The 17,020-nt window shown below is 42.0% G+C and overlaps 1 protein-coding gene across 2 annotated transcripts in view; it reads right to left on the bottom strand.

The window, feature by feature from the left end:
- Positions 1–9,489, bottom strand: part of Trim59 (tripartite motif containing 59) — a 12,394-nt gene extending 2,905 nt beyond the window's left edge. Inside the window, exons 1-2 of one of the 2 annotated variants that reach the window (XM_031374072.1) lie at positions 9,315–9,489; positions 8,478–8,552 (exon numbers count right to left, since the gene is read on the bottom strand). The gene's annotated coding sequence lies outside the window, so the exon portion shown is untranslated. Of the gene's footprint in view, positions 1–8,477; positions 8,553–9,079; positions 9,270–9,314 lie in introns of those variants that run through there. The other variant, XM_031374073.1, reaches the window with a different exon arrangement.
- Between the last annotated feature and the right edge of the window lie 7,531 nt (positions 9,490–17,020).

Here is a 17,020-nt window from a genome sequence, read left to right on the forward strand (position 1 = left end):
AATTGTGCATTTCCTGTCCAAAAAAAAAAAAAAATTTAAGTCTATATGTAGCACACAATCTGGCACATGTGTAAGGTTTTAGGCATGACCTTCAAATTAATAACATACTGTATTCACCATTTTAAAAAAAAGCACTGAGATTTCTTTTTTATTTTGCACTTCTAATTCAACTCCTAATATATACCAAGTAAGTACATCTTAAAAGTATTACTTTCTGACAAAATCCCTAATAATTTGTAATGCTCCAAATTAGTCAAACTGGTTTCTATGTAATGAAGACTAAAATTCAGTTGAAATCTACTTAATTACAATTATTATATGCAAGTCTTTACATTCTTAGATACTGAAGTAAAACTGCACATGTAATGAATAGGCAAGGACAAGACTAAATAAATATTTGAATAACATTAGGCTTAGCAACTAATTATTTAACTTAAAGGGAGAATGTGATTTTTTTTTTTCTGAGATATGCTAGGGTTGTAGGTATGAGGAATCACAACTAGCTCAATCCTAGCTCCTTACAAGTTAGATTTGGCTTCTCTAGGAATTGTTACTATTAATATCAACACAGAGCAATTCCTTTTTCTTTTTTCCTTTTTTTAGTGGTGTTAATAAACTCAAAGCCTTGTACATGCTAAAAAACAACACTGAGTTGTACAGATGCAGATCTATGCTGCAGCATTCTAAAGGGGTAATTTTAACTTAAAGATGTGAAAGGGAAAAGGTGCAATTATAATTAGCTTTTGCAATTAAAATCGGTTTGAAAAATTGACTACAGTGACAAGCACTGATTGAAAAATTAAAATCTGGTCAGGCAGTGGTGGCGCCCGGCGCCTGCCTTTAATCCCAACACTTGGGAGGCAGAGGCAGGTGGATTTCTGAGTTTGAGGCCAGCCTGGTCTACAGAGTGAGTTCCAGGACAGCCAGAGCTATAACAGAGAAACACTGTCTCGAAAAACCAAAAAAAAAAAAAAATTAAAATCTGAAACAAATGATAAATGAAAATAAAGGATACCTCTCATCTTTATTCTAAGTGTTATTATAGAGACTGAGAAGATGGCTCAGTGGTTATGACTGCTAACTTGTCCTTCCAGAGGACCAGAATTTAGTTACCATCATATGAGGAGGCTTATATGTAATCCCTACAAACCATGACACTTTCCCAATACCTGCAACATATCTGATCACAACATACACATAACTAAAAGTAAGATTTTTAAAATGTGTTTTGAGACTATCCCTAAAACAGGAAGAAAAAAAAAAACAAATAGTTCAGAGACTCCAACAGAGCCTGGCAGTTTTGCTTTTTAAACATAAAAGGGAGTTTATTTGGGAGCTAGAGAAGGGGATAGAGGCAGAGAAAGAGGAAGAGAATAGGTAAAGTTGAGGCTGGCAGTTTTACAGCCCACTTTTATAGTTTTCCTTTGTATTCACAATGCAAGCCATAAATCTACAAAAACTACCTAACCTTTGGCAGTATGAAAAAAATCAAGTATATCACTATTTTAAAAAAGAAACAAAATCCTAGGTGCTATTTATGTAGTGTATAAAGGCTGACGAAAATTCTATATAAAACCAGTCCCAAATTAAGTTTATAAAAACAGGGTTGGGGATATAGCTCAGTAGTAGAATGTGATGTCTAATATGCATAAAGTCCTGCATTCAGTCCCTAACACCACCAAAAAAAAAAAAAGTTTGTAACAATAGCATTCAGAAATAACTAATTGCTCTTTATAAACTCCTTTTAAATCTGTTTAGCCCTTAACTCCTTAGTCACCTTCTGTGAGACTGCTGTTTCCCTAGACCAGGTGCCTTCTGTAAATTCAACTGGACAGACTACTTTTACTTCAAGTACTTAAGATTTTATAAGACTTTTATAACATTTATGTATTCGAATGTAAGCTTCCTATAAGGTCAGAGATAGTATCTAAACAATAGTAGTTTTAATAATAACCTGGGCTTTTATTTTTCTTTTTAATAAAATCTGTCAGAAGCAACGAAGAGCCTATCAGAAAATTTACCATGACAATATTCAGGACCCATGAACCAAGTTGTGGCATGTAGAAACTAAGTCATGACCTGTCTAGGATCCCAAGAAAGTAATGACTGGGCAGCAGTACAAAAGACAACAGTCACTGAAAAGAAATGCAAGTGAAGTGCACGTTTAAGAGCCTTTACAACCTTAACCCACTTCCACAGAGAGCTGTGAAGTTATACAAAAATTACCTAAGAAAAAGACATTTCTCTGAGTACTTCAATGACGTCAAAATACACAATGATGGAATACAGAAAATGTGATGTACATACACTTTCAATCCAGATCTATCTGGTAGTAAAATTGTAAAAACAATAGATTTTAGGATAAGTTTTCATACATGTTAAATAGTTTTATTATTATTAAATCTTCACAGCTCTACTTTATATCTCTCACAGAAAGCTGCGGGGGGTGGGGGGGGAAGGGGTGGGTCAGTGGGTAAACCTTCCAAGCTTGAGGATCTGGTTTGGATCCCCAAAACCCATGTAAAGCTGGACATAGTATGTATCAATAAAGCACTCAGACAGCAAGATGGAGGCAGAGGTGAAAAGAATGACCCAGTCTCAAGTTAGGAGGAGGTTGTTCTCTGATCACACATGCTCTGGAAGGGGAGGGCAGCATACACATTTGCACAGAGAAACTCAAAAGATTTGGGGAATGGGGGGAAAGTGACAATGTGAGAATCTATAGGCTCAACTTTAAGTTACAAGAAGTTTGTAAACAAAGTATCAATAGCAACAATAAAATCATGGATGGCAGCACTGGACTCTACAAGACAATGAAGCAATGCTCTCAGCAAGCCTCTTTAAGGACACCCTCAAGAACAGTTGCTACTCTTCCAGTGGACCCAGAGTTTAATTCCTAGTGCCCATATCAGACAGTTCACCAGAACCTGCCTAGAACTCCAGCTCCAAGGATGCAGTGCCCTCTTCTGGCCTCCATGGGCATTAGACTCATGATATATGCTAACAGACATTTGAGTAAATTTTAAATATAAATCCCCCACACCAGAAGCATGGGGGAGGGGGTTATTGCAGGCATAAAGGAGGTCTGACCAAGAGAACAGAAAAGCAAACTAAAATAACTGCAAGCAAGTGTATATGTATATATGTATGTATGTGTGTGTGTATATGTATATATATACACACACACACACATACATACATACATATACACACACACATATATACCATTCATGTAATAAAACTGATAGGGTTTTAATGTGTCTCAACATACTGAGGGGTAAACGAGAAAAAAAAATCATGAAAAGGAATAGTATATGATCTATATATTTTAACATATTTATAAATACCAAATAGTGATTTACACTAAGTGACAAAACTATATTGGGAGGCAAAAAGAACTACAATTTTCCTTATTAAAGAAAAGCCAATAAATCTATACTTAAACTGTCAAATGTTCACTCTTTTGAATGTGTTAAGATGTCCGAGTAAATGCACCTGTGGGGCATGAGAAGCATGTGGTCAGAGACAGCTTTCAGAAGTCAGTTCTCCCCTTCCTCTACATTTTCCAAGGACTGAACCTGATTGTCAGGGTTATGTGACAAGCACTCAGGCACTGAGCCATCTTGTGAGCCGAAAAATGGGGGAAAAAATTAAGTACATTTAAAACATTATGTAGAAAAAGAGAAGTGAAGCTATGTGGGCACAGAGGAGCAAGCCTTTCACCCCAGCATTTCGGGGGCAGAAGCAATAGGAACCCCTGTGAGTTTGAGGCCCGCCCAGACTACACGGTGAGTTCTAAGACAGTCAGAGACATATGATAAGAACTAAGAACCCATCTAAGGAAAGAAAAAATAAAAGAAAGAAAGAAACACAGAAGTGAAAACTGAAAGACAACATAAGGAGAGGAGTGTGCTAGGCTTTGAAGAACAAGAATATGGAGTAGAAAAAGATAGCTGCCAGCTTTTATATTAAATATTTCATTTAATCACCATAGAGCTAAAAAGAAAATTAACTATTAAGGCAGACAGACAACCCTACAAGTGGCTAGGCAGACGTGCACAATGCAAAACCAAGAAAACATTATCAGCAGTGGAAGTTGGCAGAAGATTAAAAGTTTGAGGCTGTCAAGAACACAGTAAGTTCTTTAAAAGAAAAAAAAAACAAAAAAACAAAAACGGACAACCACAGTTATCCCCTTAGAGCCTTCCTTATACACGCTGGTTTTTTTGTTTTGTTTTGTTTTGTTTTTGTTTTTTCAAGACAGGGTTTCTCTGTATAGCCCAGGCTGTCCTGGAACTCACTCTGTAGACCAGGCTGGCCTCAAACTCAGAAATCCGCCTGCCTCTGCCTCCCAAGTGCGCCACCACCGCCCAGCTATGCAGTTCTTTAATATAACTTAGCGGCTACTCCTTTTATCTAGAGATAAATGCTATTTACCACCACCACCCCCAGAAAATTTTGTAATTTTGTATAAGTCAAATGACTAACTGTCCAAGAAACAATACTTTTGAGTTCTATGTATAATCTTTAAGAAGCTATGCATATCAGTTACTTTTCTGTTATGATAAAATAAATACCATGACCAAGGCAAAATCACAGAAGACAGTTTATTTTGGCTTACAGTTCCAGAGGGTTAGAGTTCGCAATGAGGATAGCATAGCAGCCGGAGCTGGAAGCTATGAGAATCTTTAACAGCAGGCATGAACCGGAGAGAACTAAAAGTGAGACAAGACTTTCAACTCTCAAAACTGACGTATCTTCCAGCAAGGCTGCATATCTCTCCAACAGTGCTCCCAACTGGGGACCACGTGTTCCTCTCAAATGCCTGCTAACCCGTGGGGGACGTTTCCACCCAAACCACCACACCTAGCAACCAGATGCTATGTAAAAAGTCTAGGCTAACCGGATTTTTTTAAAACAGCACTAAGATGCCAGACATACTAGCAAAAAGTCCTTCTTGGATCATAACTAGCCAAGCTTACAAAGGTTTGTTATGCAAAAGCAGACAACCAGAAAACTTACGAAGCCAAAAGAATGCTGCTAGAAAACAATATAAAAATGTTCCTCTGTTCTAAAAGAAAAAAGGTACTACCCCGGAATTCTGAACCTGTGTGACTTATTGACATAGAACCACAAAAACAACAGCTTACAACAAGCTTGGAGAGTCTGAGAACCTCAGACACCCGGCAAAGCCACTCGACACTCCCGAGTTGGGGTGATCAAGAGAGGACACGCATGCACTGTCAAGAGGAAAAAAATACATAGAAAAGGAACAAAATAAGAGAAAGGGCCAAAAGTGGACAGAGTGTCTTGCATAGCTCCACACCAATATATCTGATGACTTAAAACAAATGAAGTATTCAAAGTATTGAACAAATCAAATTACTAAGACTGATCCAGGAAAATGAAGCAAACTGTGGAACATTTTACAAGTTAAAAGTGTACTCTCTTGGACAGGGGGGCTGGTGAGGGTCAGGGCAAGCATCTAGGATGAATCCTTTCAAAAGGTCATGAAACAACTTCTTGCTCATCTGTCCCAGAATACAAATATAAGTATGCAAATTTCAAGACAGTATAGTAGGATCCTAAAGCCCTGCAAAGATAATACAAACTAAAAATAGGCTAATTTCCAAAAAACAGATACTTTATAGGATATAATTAGCAAATTAGCTATATTAGCAAAAATGAATAGAGTACATTAAAAGGAAGCCCATCATGACTAGGCCGAACTTGTACATCAGTGATAGAGTAAGGTTCTAGCTCACTCTCCAATACAGTTGTACTGGAGAACCTTGTTAAGTGAGTAACAGGAAACCTGAAATAATTCACTCAGTGAAGTCAATGGAGGGTGAAAAGTGTGACCACATTAGATTTTGAAAAACAATGCAAGTACCAAACTAGAAACAGGAAGTGGAATGGTGGAGACCGCAGCCTCGGGAGAGGAGAGGGCAGCTACTGTTTAAGGAGTGCAGAGCTAGGACTTAGCAGGATGAAAAGATCTTGAAAATCAGTTGTACCGAAGATTACAAACCAAGGCGAATATATATAATGGCACGGATTGTACATATCACTAAAAGGATTTCAATGGTAAATGTATGCACTATAAAATACAACTACGAAATCTTTTCTTAACTATTGTTTCCTTTGTCAGATTATAAACTTTAATCGATTTGTAGCTATGCTTTTAGAAGTAACAACAAAAATAAGCCATGTGAAATGTATTCTCCAATGAGTACTAAAATCTGTGAAGTAAAAGCTGATAATTAAACAAGATAACCCACTTCAATTTATGTTATCCAAAAACAAGTTAATCCTGGGTCATGGTATTTTATCACAAGGCTCAATTATCTATTTGTAAATTACTTCATGAATTTGGGTTTAAATGTAAACACATCTAAATTCCTCATCATTCTGCAAAACTGACTGAACTTTTACAGTGTCTACAAGGATACCAGATATAATAATCAGTATTAAATATACCCCTGATCCTGGGCTTTTAGATTTTAATTCATAAGTTAACTGCTCTTCACCTTTGAACATTAATGTCGTAAACTACTCATTAGTTTTTAGTTTTGTTCCATTTATTGAACTGGGTCTGTCTCGTGTGTTCTAGGCTGCCCTCAAACTGGGCACATAGGGAAGCTGACTTTGAATCCCTCCACCTCTGAAAGCTGAGACTGCAAGCCATCTGCCATCACACAGGGTTGAATTCTACTTTACAATCTCCAAGGAAATTGTTTCCCAAACCACAGTGCTCCATGACTTGCCACAGGTCTCTGGTGAGTCAGCAAGAAGCCTGGGAAAACTCAGGGTGATGCTACGCCCACCTCTGGGCTGCACAGCCTTGTGGCCCTAAGTGATAAAAAGTCTACTGTGTGAAATTATAGACTTGAGAGGGGAGTGGAAGAAAGAACAGCTATGACTATGCCACTGATATGCTACCATAAGACAAAACTTTTCTCAGTCACTATAGACATATATGAAATCTTGTGTTGAGACCTACTTTATATACAGTATGTTAATTTTCAGCCTAAAAGAATTTAAAATATTTTCATGTATAAATATAAAGTTATACTTTTTTTTCCTTTTCTAGACAGGGTTTCTCTGTATAGCCCTGACTGTACTGGACACAATTATACTTTTAAAAAATACTATAGCAGCCTGGTGCACATCTTTGATCCCAGCACTTGGGAGGCAGAGGCAGGTGGATTTCTGAGTTCGAGGCCAGCCTGGTCTACAGAGAGAGTTCCAGGACAGCCAGGGCTACACAGAGAAACCCTGTCTCAAAAAACAAACAAACAAACAACAACAACAAAAACTATAACAATATCTATTCCTTACTGATTTATTGTGTCTCATTTTAATATAAACCTATTCCACAAAGCTATGAAAGAAGCTATTAATGTAACTTAACCAGAAATTGACATGAGAAATTATAGCTTTAACTGATTTTTAAAAAATATTTCTTAGGGCTGGAGAGATGGCTCAGCAATTTATTAAGGGCATTTCAGAGGTCTTGAATTCAATTCCCAGCAGCCACACTGTAGCTCACAACCATCTGTAATGGGATCTGATGCCCTCTTCTAGTATACATGTGAAGACACTCGTGTGAAGACAGTGAGTGTACCTATATACATAAAATACAGTTTTCAAAAAAGTTTTTCAAAGTGAAAATATATTTGATGGAAAACATTCAGCAACACACTTGCAATGTCTGTATATATATTACCTAAAGTCAAAAGTTTACTTTACCCAGCTAAAATGTACTATTTTGGGTCACTAGAAATGTAGATCAATGTGTAACACTGGGCAAAAAGAGAGGCAGACGGGTTTCTAAGTTAGAGGCCAGCCAGGTCTACAGAGTGAGTTCCAGGACAGCCAGGGCTACACAGAGAAACCCTGTCTGGAAGGAAAAAAAGAAACAGAAAAACAAAACAAAACAAAACAAACACTTGGCAAAAGGGAATAAAGAAAGATAGCTTGAATAATAAACGCAGTCTGCAAGTGTGTAAGGCAATACCATTTTGTGTGCATGCCTTCAGATGTACACACGTCCTTATAAAAATTTGTTAGATAAAGTGAAAATCTTTTAGGCAGGCAGTGATGGCTTTAGTCCCAGCACTCCTGGAGGCAGAAGCAGAGGAACCTCTGAGTTAGAGACCAGCCTGGTCTACAGAGCAATTATCCAAGATAGCCAGGGCTACACAGAGAAACCATGTCTTGGAAAAAAATCAAAAAAAAAAAAAAAAAAAAAAAAAAAAAAAAAAAAAAAGAAAAGAAAGAAAAAAAAACTGAATACCTTCTAGATTAGGTCATTTCTCACTTTATGCTTCCTCCATAAGATGGTTAAAATTTTATACACTACCAATATACATTCTTTTTTTCAAGAGATTTTTAAATTTTACATCATAGCCCAGAAATTACACACTGTAATGTACTGATGTTTCTTCACATACAGTTAACTTCCCAGAGCTTACCTGGTCTGTCAATCTCCTGATCTGGATACTGAATATACTTTATCTTCTCCAACTTTTCCAGGATCTTTTGTTATTCTAAAATTAAAACAATTTAATGTTTCAGACTTTGCCTGCAGTAATTATTTCATCTTGAAAACACCAACCAATTCCACACAAAGGACTTTTTAACAACATAATGCATCTCTGAGTACCAATGATGGGAACTAAACACTCAATAGTTTGGTTCGGTGGGTTTTTTTTTTTGAGACCAGGCCTAATTGTGTAGTCTTGACTGACGACCTGGGACTCACAGGAGAGCTTGCTGTCTCTGCCTGCCCCCATACTGGGGTTACAGGCGTGCACGTCCAGGCCCCGCTACGTTTTATTTAAAAACTCAGCAAGAAATATCCACGCGCGTAGATTTCCCCAGCTTCGAAACCACGTTAAATTACTCCCATCCACACATTCGGTTGCCTTGGGAATGCTGCAGGTCTCAGCTTCACCTATGAAGCTTCGGATCTGTATAATGGGCATAAGTCCTAAGTCCTACATGAACTCCAAACAAAGAAGTGGCTCAAGATGGCAGTCACACCCACTCCTCCTCCGGAATGCCCAGGGCTCACCCGCCCCGCGCGGTCCAGCGGGGTCCGCTAGGCTCACCCCCTCACTGGCCCTAACAAACCACGATCCCGCCGCCGGCAGCTCGGAGCGCCGGTGCTCCAAACCGCGCGCGAGGCGAGCGCACACCCTCCGGAGCCCAGCCCGCCTCCCCATCCTAAAGTCCGCGGCGAACCCAAGCACCGGAGCAGCGGGCGCTCGGGCGGGAGACGAGAGGCTCGGAGCCGCGTGCGTACTCACCGCGAGGCGGGCGACGGCGGGCACGGCGACGACTCCGGGGCAGCCTGGCGCGGACACTGCGAGGCGCTCGCCCGAGTCTTCAGGTGCCCAGCGGGGGCGGAGCCCGCGGCGCCGCAGCGACTTTCAACCGCGCCGCCTCCGCCAATGGGACGGCGCGGGCGGCCTTTGAACGCCAACGGCCGTGAGTCGGGCGCCTGCGCACTAGGCGCGCGGCGCGGAAGCCACGCCACGGGCGGGGCCGTGCTGACCGTCGCCCCTCGGGGGGTCGGGGTCGCGCCTGGCTGGGGAAGGGCTGGCGCCAGCACCTCGCGAGGGCGGGAATGCGCGGATGGCCCGCGGCTCCTGGAGGCGGCTCGGGGAGCGGGGGAACTGCTGAGTACTTAGGACCACGCCCGCACGGGCTGGTTCTGGAGCTGGCGGCGCGCAAGCTTTTTCACCTCACTGTTCCTTGCTCTGGCCGGTGAAGTCACCGGCGGGAGGGCTCGGCACACTCGCCCGCCCGCCCGCCCGCCTGCGAGAGGCGCCGGTCCCCCGGCTTAGGGGCGCCTAAGCCTTCGTTGGCTTCCTCCGTGTCCTCTCTTAACACGCTGGATCAGAAAACGCAGTCGTGGTTTGTTTTGTTTTGTTTTGTTTTGTTTTTTCACTTTCTCGGAGAAACTATAGCTAATTCCAAACCCGCCTAAGATACACAGCGAGACTTGATCTCGGAGACAAAATGGAAAGAGCGGGAGTAGAGGAAGGGAAAAGGCTCCGACTGTTCCTTCAAGGAGCGTGGGTTACAGGTCCATAGAGTTCCCGACCCTGCCAGAGATTGCTGTAACCAGACGTGGGGAAGGGGCAGAGAAGAGGAGCCTTAGCAGTAAGGCAGCTGCGCTGATCATCAGCGTTACTCGGGTTTTTATGGATTGTGATTCATGCGCTCTATAATGATAGTGTTGGCCTGGAAAAGAGAGACTAAAAATTACAATTCAAATACAGGCACCAAAGCTTAAAAGTCATTAAACCTAAAAAAATCCCATGTGTTGGTGCTTCAGCCTTCGAAAACTTTGGACTGCAAAAAGGTTGAGCTGCTTTGGGGGCTCTTCATTATGATACACACACTCCCAATGAGCCCTTTGTATTGAAAACGGGATAAAGGATGGGAAATAATGTGCTTTTGTTACGGGTATAATATCGGAAAGATGATGAACTGGAATGTGAATTCTGAGGTGAGGGTGTAGCTCAGGTCCAGTGCTCGCCTGGCATGTTCAGTTCCCAACATGAAGAAGCAAATCCACTGTGCTCACATTGACAACTTGGCACTCCTCAGACTCCTTGCTTGAAAACTTTCTGTCTTGAGCTTTGAAACAGGAAGTCAGCACTGGCTGTTCTTCCAGAAGACCCACACAGCCATTCACAACTGTCACAGAGGAATCTGATGCTCTCTTCTAGCCTCTGAGATCACCAGGCATGCCTGTGATGTGCGAATGCATGCTCTGTACAACCACACATTAAGTAAACAGATAAAACAGGGTTTTGTTTGTTTTTAACTGACCAGAGGTAACTCAGCAGTTAAGAGCACTTACTATTCTCAAGTTCAGTTCCCAGCGTGGCAGTAGACCACTCACAACTGCCTGTAACTCCAGCTCCAGAGGATCTAACCCTCAGCTCACTCTTGTCTGGCTCTGCAGACACTCACACGCATATGGCATATACTTACACTGACAATCACTCGTCCACATAAAAAATAAAAACAGTAGAAGCTTGTATACTGTCTTAGATAAAGAACAACAAACTCTTGAGGAATGACAGCGTGAACATATATTTGTATTAGGAGGCAAATTCTAGGGCTGTTACTAAAAGATAACTAAAAAGATGGAGACAAACAGAAGCTAGTAGAAGCTAAGGATTACTTCAAGGAGCTTGTTACGAAGAGGTCATTGTAACCCCATCTAACAGGCTCTGGCCAGCAAGGATGCTTTCTGGTCTTCCTATCTGAAAGAGGTTCTGCCCCCAAGAATCTCTGTTTGCTGTGGACAGGAAAATACAGGCCCCTTGGTCCTGGCTAACGTCAGAGTTCCTCAAGTGATTTCAGCTGTAGTCATCAACATACCAACGCCACCTAATTTGAGATAGCACTTAACTCGGTGAGAATTAGCACAAACTGTAACCCAGCAAATGGAGTTCATGCCAGACGGTGATGGCATACATTTTTAATCTCAGCATCTGGAAGGCAAAAGCAGTCGGTTCTCATGAGTTAGTAGGCAGCCTAGTGTACAGAGCTAGTTCTAGGACAGTCAAAGCCACACAGAGAAACCCTGTCTAGAAACAACCCACCACACACACACACACACACACACACACACACACACACTACCAATAAAAAGAATGCGTTCCACGTTAAATGTGAGTCAAATTGTTTAATCCTAAGGCAGGAGGATCCCTGCAATTTAGAGGCCAGCGTGGACTATCCCATGAGTTTGAGGACAGCCTGGGCCACAAGGTTGGGACTTTATCTCCAAACATACATAAAAAGGATGTTTCCCATCTGTTATGCTTTTCATCAGAATCCTGGAGAAAGCCATATTTAATAGCATGTACCTGTAATGTCAGCACTTGGGAAACTGAGGCAAGAGGCCTGCCATGAGTTAAAGAACAGCCTGAACTGGATACTGAGACCATGACCCTAAATAAGTAAATAAATAATCAGCCATTGTTAAACAAAACTGTTATTATATCTCTGTGACAAATTTCTCTAAGGGTTCAGGGTGGGCGGGGGAATGTTTCTTTTGCTGGTTTTGTTGTTCTTTGGTGAACCTTGGAGGTCACACAATGATAATTTTGTTGCTAGCTGCTAAGGAACTGGGTACAAATCTTATCAAGCTCTTCATTTCCAGGATATGTTGCTTAAAGTAATGTTAGCTATAGCCTCAAGATAGATTTCTGGCCTCAAGTGAGCTGTGAGGCAGATCGCTGTTTACCAGTAGAACACGGGCGCTCAACCCTAGGAAGGGCTTGAGGGTGATGACTTTAGCCCTATCCATTTCCCAAGTATCTGCCCTTCACCTCAAACTTTGGAAATGTTGACCCGAGACTGTGCGGTTCATCCTTGGTTAATGCTTGCAGATTACTCAAATCCTTAGTCAAAACAAGAGGAACAAAGTCACTGCACTGGTGGATACTAAAGTGGAACTGCCAAAGGTCCTAACCCAGTTGTGCCAATGTGCCGGCCAAAGAAGCCCCAGCAGAGACATACTGAGCCAGTGTACTCCTGTGTGCTGAGGTGAGTGTACACAATGAGCTGACAAGACAGGACTGTGCAGCCACCAAGTTGTTCAATGTTCTGGTGTGAGGCTCCTGGGAATATACTACTTAGGAAGAATGCCAGAGTCTCCGAATGGCCACGGGATATTCCCTGAAGATTGTGTCTTAAGCATCAGCTGGGTAAAGAAAACACACACTGGGCCTCCACGGTGCTGAAGAGCTGCAAGCCCCTCCTTTCAGCTTCCACAGCAACACAGAAGGACAGGACTCACACTTAAAAAGCAAGATGTGCCGGGCAGTGGTGGCGCACACCTTTAATCCCAGCACTTGGGAGGCAGAGACGGGTGGATTTCTGAGGCCAGCCTGGTCTACAGGGTGAGTTCCAGGACAGCCAGGGCTACACAGAGAAACCCTGTCTCAAAAAACCAAAAAAAAAAAAAAAAAAAAAGGTGCACTGACATTGTTGTGTCTAAGGGACACAATATCACAGCAGAGTTCCTGGACATCTGGCTCTTACAATCTTTGTGCCCTCTCTTCAACATTTTTTCCCTGAGCTTTAAGTAAGCAACACATTCTGCAAATGTATCAGTTAGGAGGGGGACCCCCACAGTTACTTACTCTCTGCGTTTGGGTCAGTTGTGGAGCGCTGTAATGGTCTTCATCTGTTGCAGTAAGAAGGGACCAGAGCTACATTTATTTATATGTGGGGATGAGGACAGATATTTAGAAAGCAGTTAGAAATTATATTGGTTGAGGAAAATGGCGGGAGATTCTCCTCTGGGGTCTATGGCCACTCTCCAGTCGTAGCTTGGCTGCGTCTCCAGTACCGGGCATGCATTTCTCTCCTGTTAAGTGGGCCTTAGGACTAATTAGATAACTGCTGGTTGCCCCCAAGATAAAAGTGCCATTGTTGTGCCCTTGTGAATTTCTTGCCAGTTTAGTCATGCTTGTGGGCCATAGGCCTTACGGGTAAGTGGGACTACCTAGTAGTTGCTCCTCTCCACCAGGAGTTTGCATAACACCTTCTGCTACCATAAGAACCAGTCCTCACTCAGGAAGGAAGCTTCCGGGTCAGTACCAGCTCTTTCTCCAAGCCCTGTGTCCTAAGTGTGTGGTGCTTTCAGCAAATAGGACTTACCTTCAAATTCTGAGAGGCACCCAAGGGCAGCCGTGTGGCCTTATATTGTTTTGTAGGTCTCATGGACTCCCTTGACTAACAAACAGCTCAAGAGGAGGCTCCTCAGGCCTGGTACTTGGGGTTTTTGTTAGATAGTCTGTGGCTCATGGCATAAAGTAATTTAAACTATATACCTACACACACACACACACACACACACACACACCACTCAGAGTACGTAATTTTAGAGAAACCTAAAATATTACTCCTTATGTCTTTTTCAACTATCCTTAGTGTTCTGTAGCCCTCCTCTTCCCTCTTTTACTGTGTAGGTTTTAAAGGGCCAGTTGAAGAACAAAATCAACGTGCTATGTAATTATTATGCTCTTGTTCAAATTATCAGTTACTGTGCTGAAAACAAGGCTCTATCTCAGCCACCTGCCAATGAACAATTGGAGGCCTATTACCCTTAAACAAAAAGATATCTGTTACAGCCAGACAATGTTGGCAGAGATGGGTCCCATCTCGTGATGCCTTCATCACCACACTGCCATTCCTTCTTCCTCCCTGCCCCCTTCACACACACACACACACACACACACACACACACACACACACACACAGAGAGAGAGAGAGAGAGAGAGAGAGAGAGAGAGAGTAAAGCATAATCTATTTGCTTTTCCACATGAAGCAGCTCATTGTTTCTTGAGTTAGCTCCTAACTCCCTTACTCACATGAGCAAGCTGTGTTCACTAAAACAAGTGCAGCCTCTTCTCTAATAACTCTAGTGTGGTAGAGATGCTAGGCTCTCTAATCAGCCGCCGTGCTTAACAAAGTAGCAAAAGCAAAAATAGAAGGTTGCCTTGGCCGTGTATATGTTTGTAAACTCTCCTTTCCAGTAAAAATTGTGTAACTGTCAGAACTCTGAAATCCCCATGAACAGCACAACTGCTTGGCTGCAGCCTTACATTCATTCTTGGCCTTGGAGTTCTCATGCATAAAGTCTGCTCAGCCCAGCTATAGATAGAGCAAATAATACCAAATTAAAGGCAAGACTGATGGCGATGATTTGATGGCGTTTCTAGCAGGACAACAGTCTGGACATCATCAAATGGGATGCTTTCTACTATTTAAAGTTGTGCAGATAATAGACGTTCTGTTATGTAAGAAAGTAGTTTTCTACTGGCAGGGTTTTCTATAACTCATGGAAACAACATACTTTTCCAATAGCAAGGTATTTGCCATGGAGTTGTGTAGAGGTGTGGGGGATAACTTGCTGAAAATATTCCTAACTCTGATTGGAAGATCCCAGAATAGGTCTAGCAAGATGGCCTTTTAGTGGGTAAATGTGGTTGCTGTTAAGCCTGGTGTCCTGAGTTTGATCCCTGGAATCCACCTAGTGGAAAGAGAACCAACTCTCAGCCGGGCAGTGGTGGCGCACACCTTTAATCCCAGCACTTGGGAGGCAGAGGCGGGCGGATTTCTGAGTTCGAGGCCAGCCTGGTCTACAGAGTGAGTTCCAGGACAGCCAGGACTATACAGAGAAACCCTGTCTCGAAAAAAAAAAAAAAAGAACCAACTCCCAAAAGTAGTGCTCTGACCTCCCCATGTGCTCCTGACATGCCTCCTCTAATAAGTTTTTAGAAACATAAGTCCCAGTATAGTTTTAAATTTCTCAAATGTTATTATAACTTTTCAAGTTATTTCTCAGCACATTTGAATAGTTCCTAAAATGAGCATGTACATGTTGTAATGATAAGGTGCGAAAGGGTTAGCTTTGTGTCATCCCTCTAAACTGTAAACTTACCTGAAGATTCTGCCACTAGTACTGCTTAAGTCATTCTGAACTCCTCCTTAGGAATTATGTTTAGAGTTAGTCCACAAGCCAGACCCCCCAGATAAAGATAAATAAAATGCAAAGTCAATATTTATAAATATAAGACAAAAAGCAAAGACTGGAGAGATGGCTTTGATGTTAAGAGCACCATTTGCTTTGCAAAGGAACAAGATTCAGTTCCCAGCACCCACTGGGTGCCTCACAGCCTGTAACTAAAATTCAAGAGAAGCTGAAACCCTCTTCTGCATATTCCATGTGCACATAAACCACACACATATACATTAAATAAATAAATATTTTGATAACAGATTATAGGATTATAGATTACAGGGAGAAGCCAGGTCTACTCCACATTAAAACATTAAGAAGTCTCTAGACAATTGGTTCCTTGTGCAAAAATCAACCACTGAAATAAGAGCACATTTGGCAACTTACAGGCTGTGATTGTTTATTTTTGTAAATAAAGTGTATTTGAACATCCACACATTTACTGACTGTCTGTGGCAACATTCGGCCTTTAACAGAAACGGTATAAGTCTCCCACTGAGCTACATCCCCACTGGTAAACCGTTCTTAAGTAATAAAGTAAATATTTAGGCTTGCAAGCTATGTAGTCTCTGCTACGCAGTGATTTCCAGGATATAAAAAAAGCAAAGAGAAAAAGAGGGCCCATAACATGTTCATTTAAATAAGAGAGAAGTAGCTGTCCTATGCAACTTTTAATGTATACAAAAAGAAACAGGAACTTAATCTAAACCCCCGAAGTTGACTGATCAGCAGAGCATAAATGAGACGTGTGTGTGTGTGTGTGTGTGTGTGTGTGAGAGAGAGAGAGAGAGAGAGAGAGAGAGAGAGAGAGAGAGAGAGAGAGAGAGAGAGAGAGAGAGAGAGAGAGAGATTGATTGATTGATTCAGGGATAATGAGGCAAACAGAACCGATGTGGATATTACATGACAACTTTGAAAAGTTGGATTTGAAAGACCTGGGACTAAAAACAGCAATTCAGCTTTGGTCCCTGATTGATCTGGATTTGGATATGCTAACTGAAGCTGGACCTGTACAGCATGAATAACTTTGAATGCTCTTCTGTGTCCTACCGTTTGTTAGCAGCCCGCTCCTACTGTAGCGATGAGGTCCACCCGTGGGCGTGCAGGGAAGCCATCATGGGATGGGTAAATGCCAGCTGTCAGCTTGGCAGGATCTAGAATCACCTGGGAAGAGAGTTTCAATGAGGGATTGTCTAGATTCGCTTGGACTGTGGGCATGCCTGGGAGAGATTTTCTTAATTAGGTTAATTGAGGGGGGAAGATCAACCCAAGTGTGGGCGACAGCATTCCATGGGCTGCACCCTGGACTGGATGAAAAGGATAGAGCAGCAGAGCCGCATTCGTCATTCTTTGCTTGCAATGTGACCAGATCCCTCCTTAAGTTCCTGTTGCCCTCCGCTTCCCACCACAATGTTCAAGGCTCTTGAACTATGAAGTAAGCCCTTTCTCCCCTAAGTTGCT

Source organism: Mastomys coucha, unplaced genomic scaffold (assembly GCF_008632895.1).
Source record: "Mastomys coucha isolate ucsf_1 unplaced genomic scaffold, UCSF_Mcou_1 pScaffold16, whole genome shotgun sequence".
In the NCBI taxonomy this organism is placed as follows: Eukaryota; Metazoa; Chordata; class Mammalia; order Rodentia; family Muridae; genus Mastomys; species Mastomys coucha.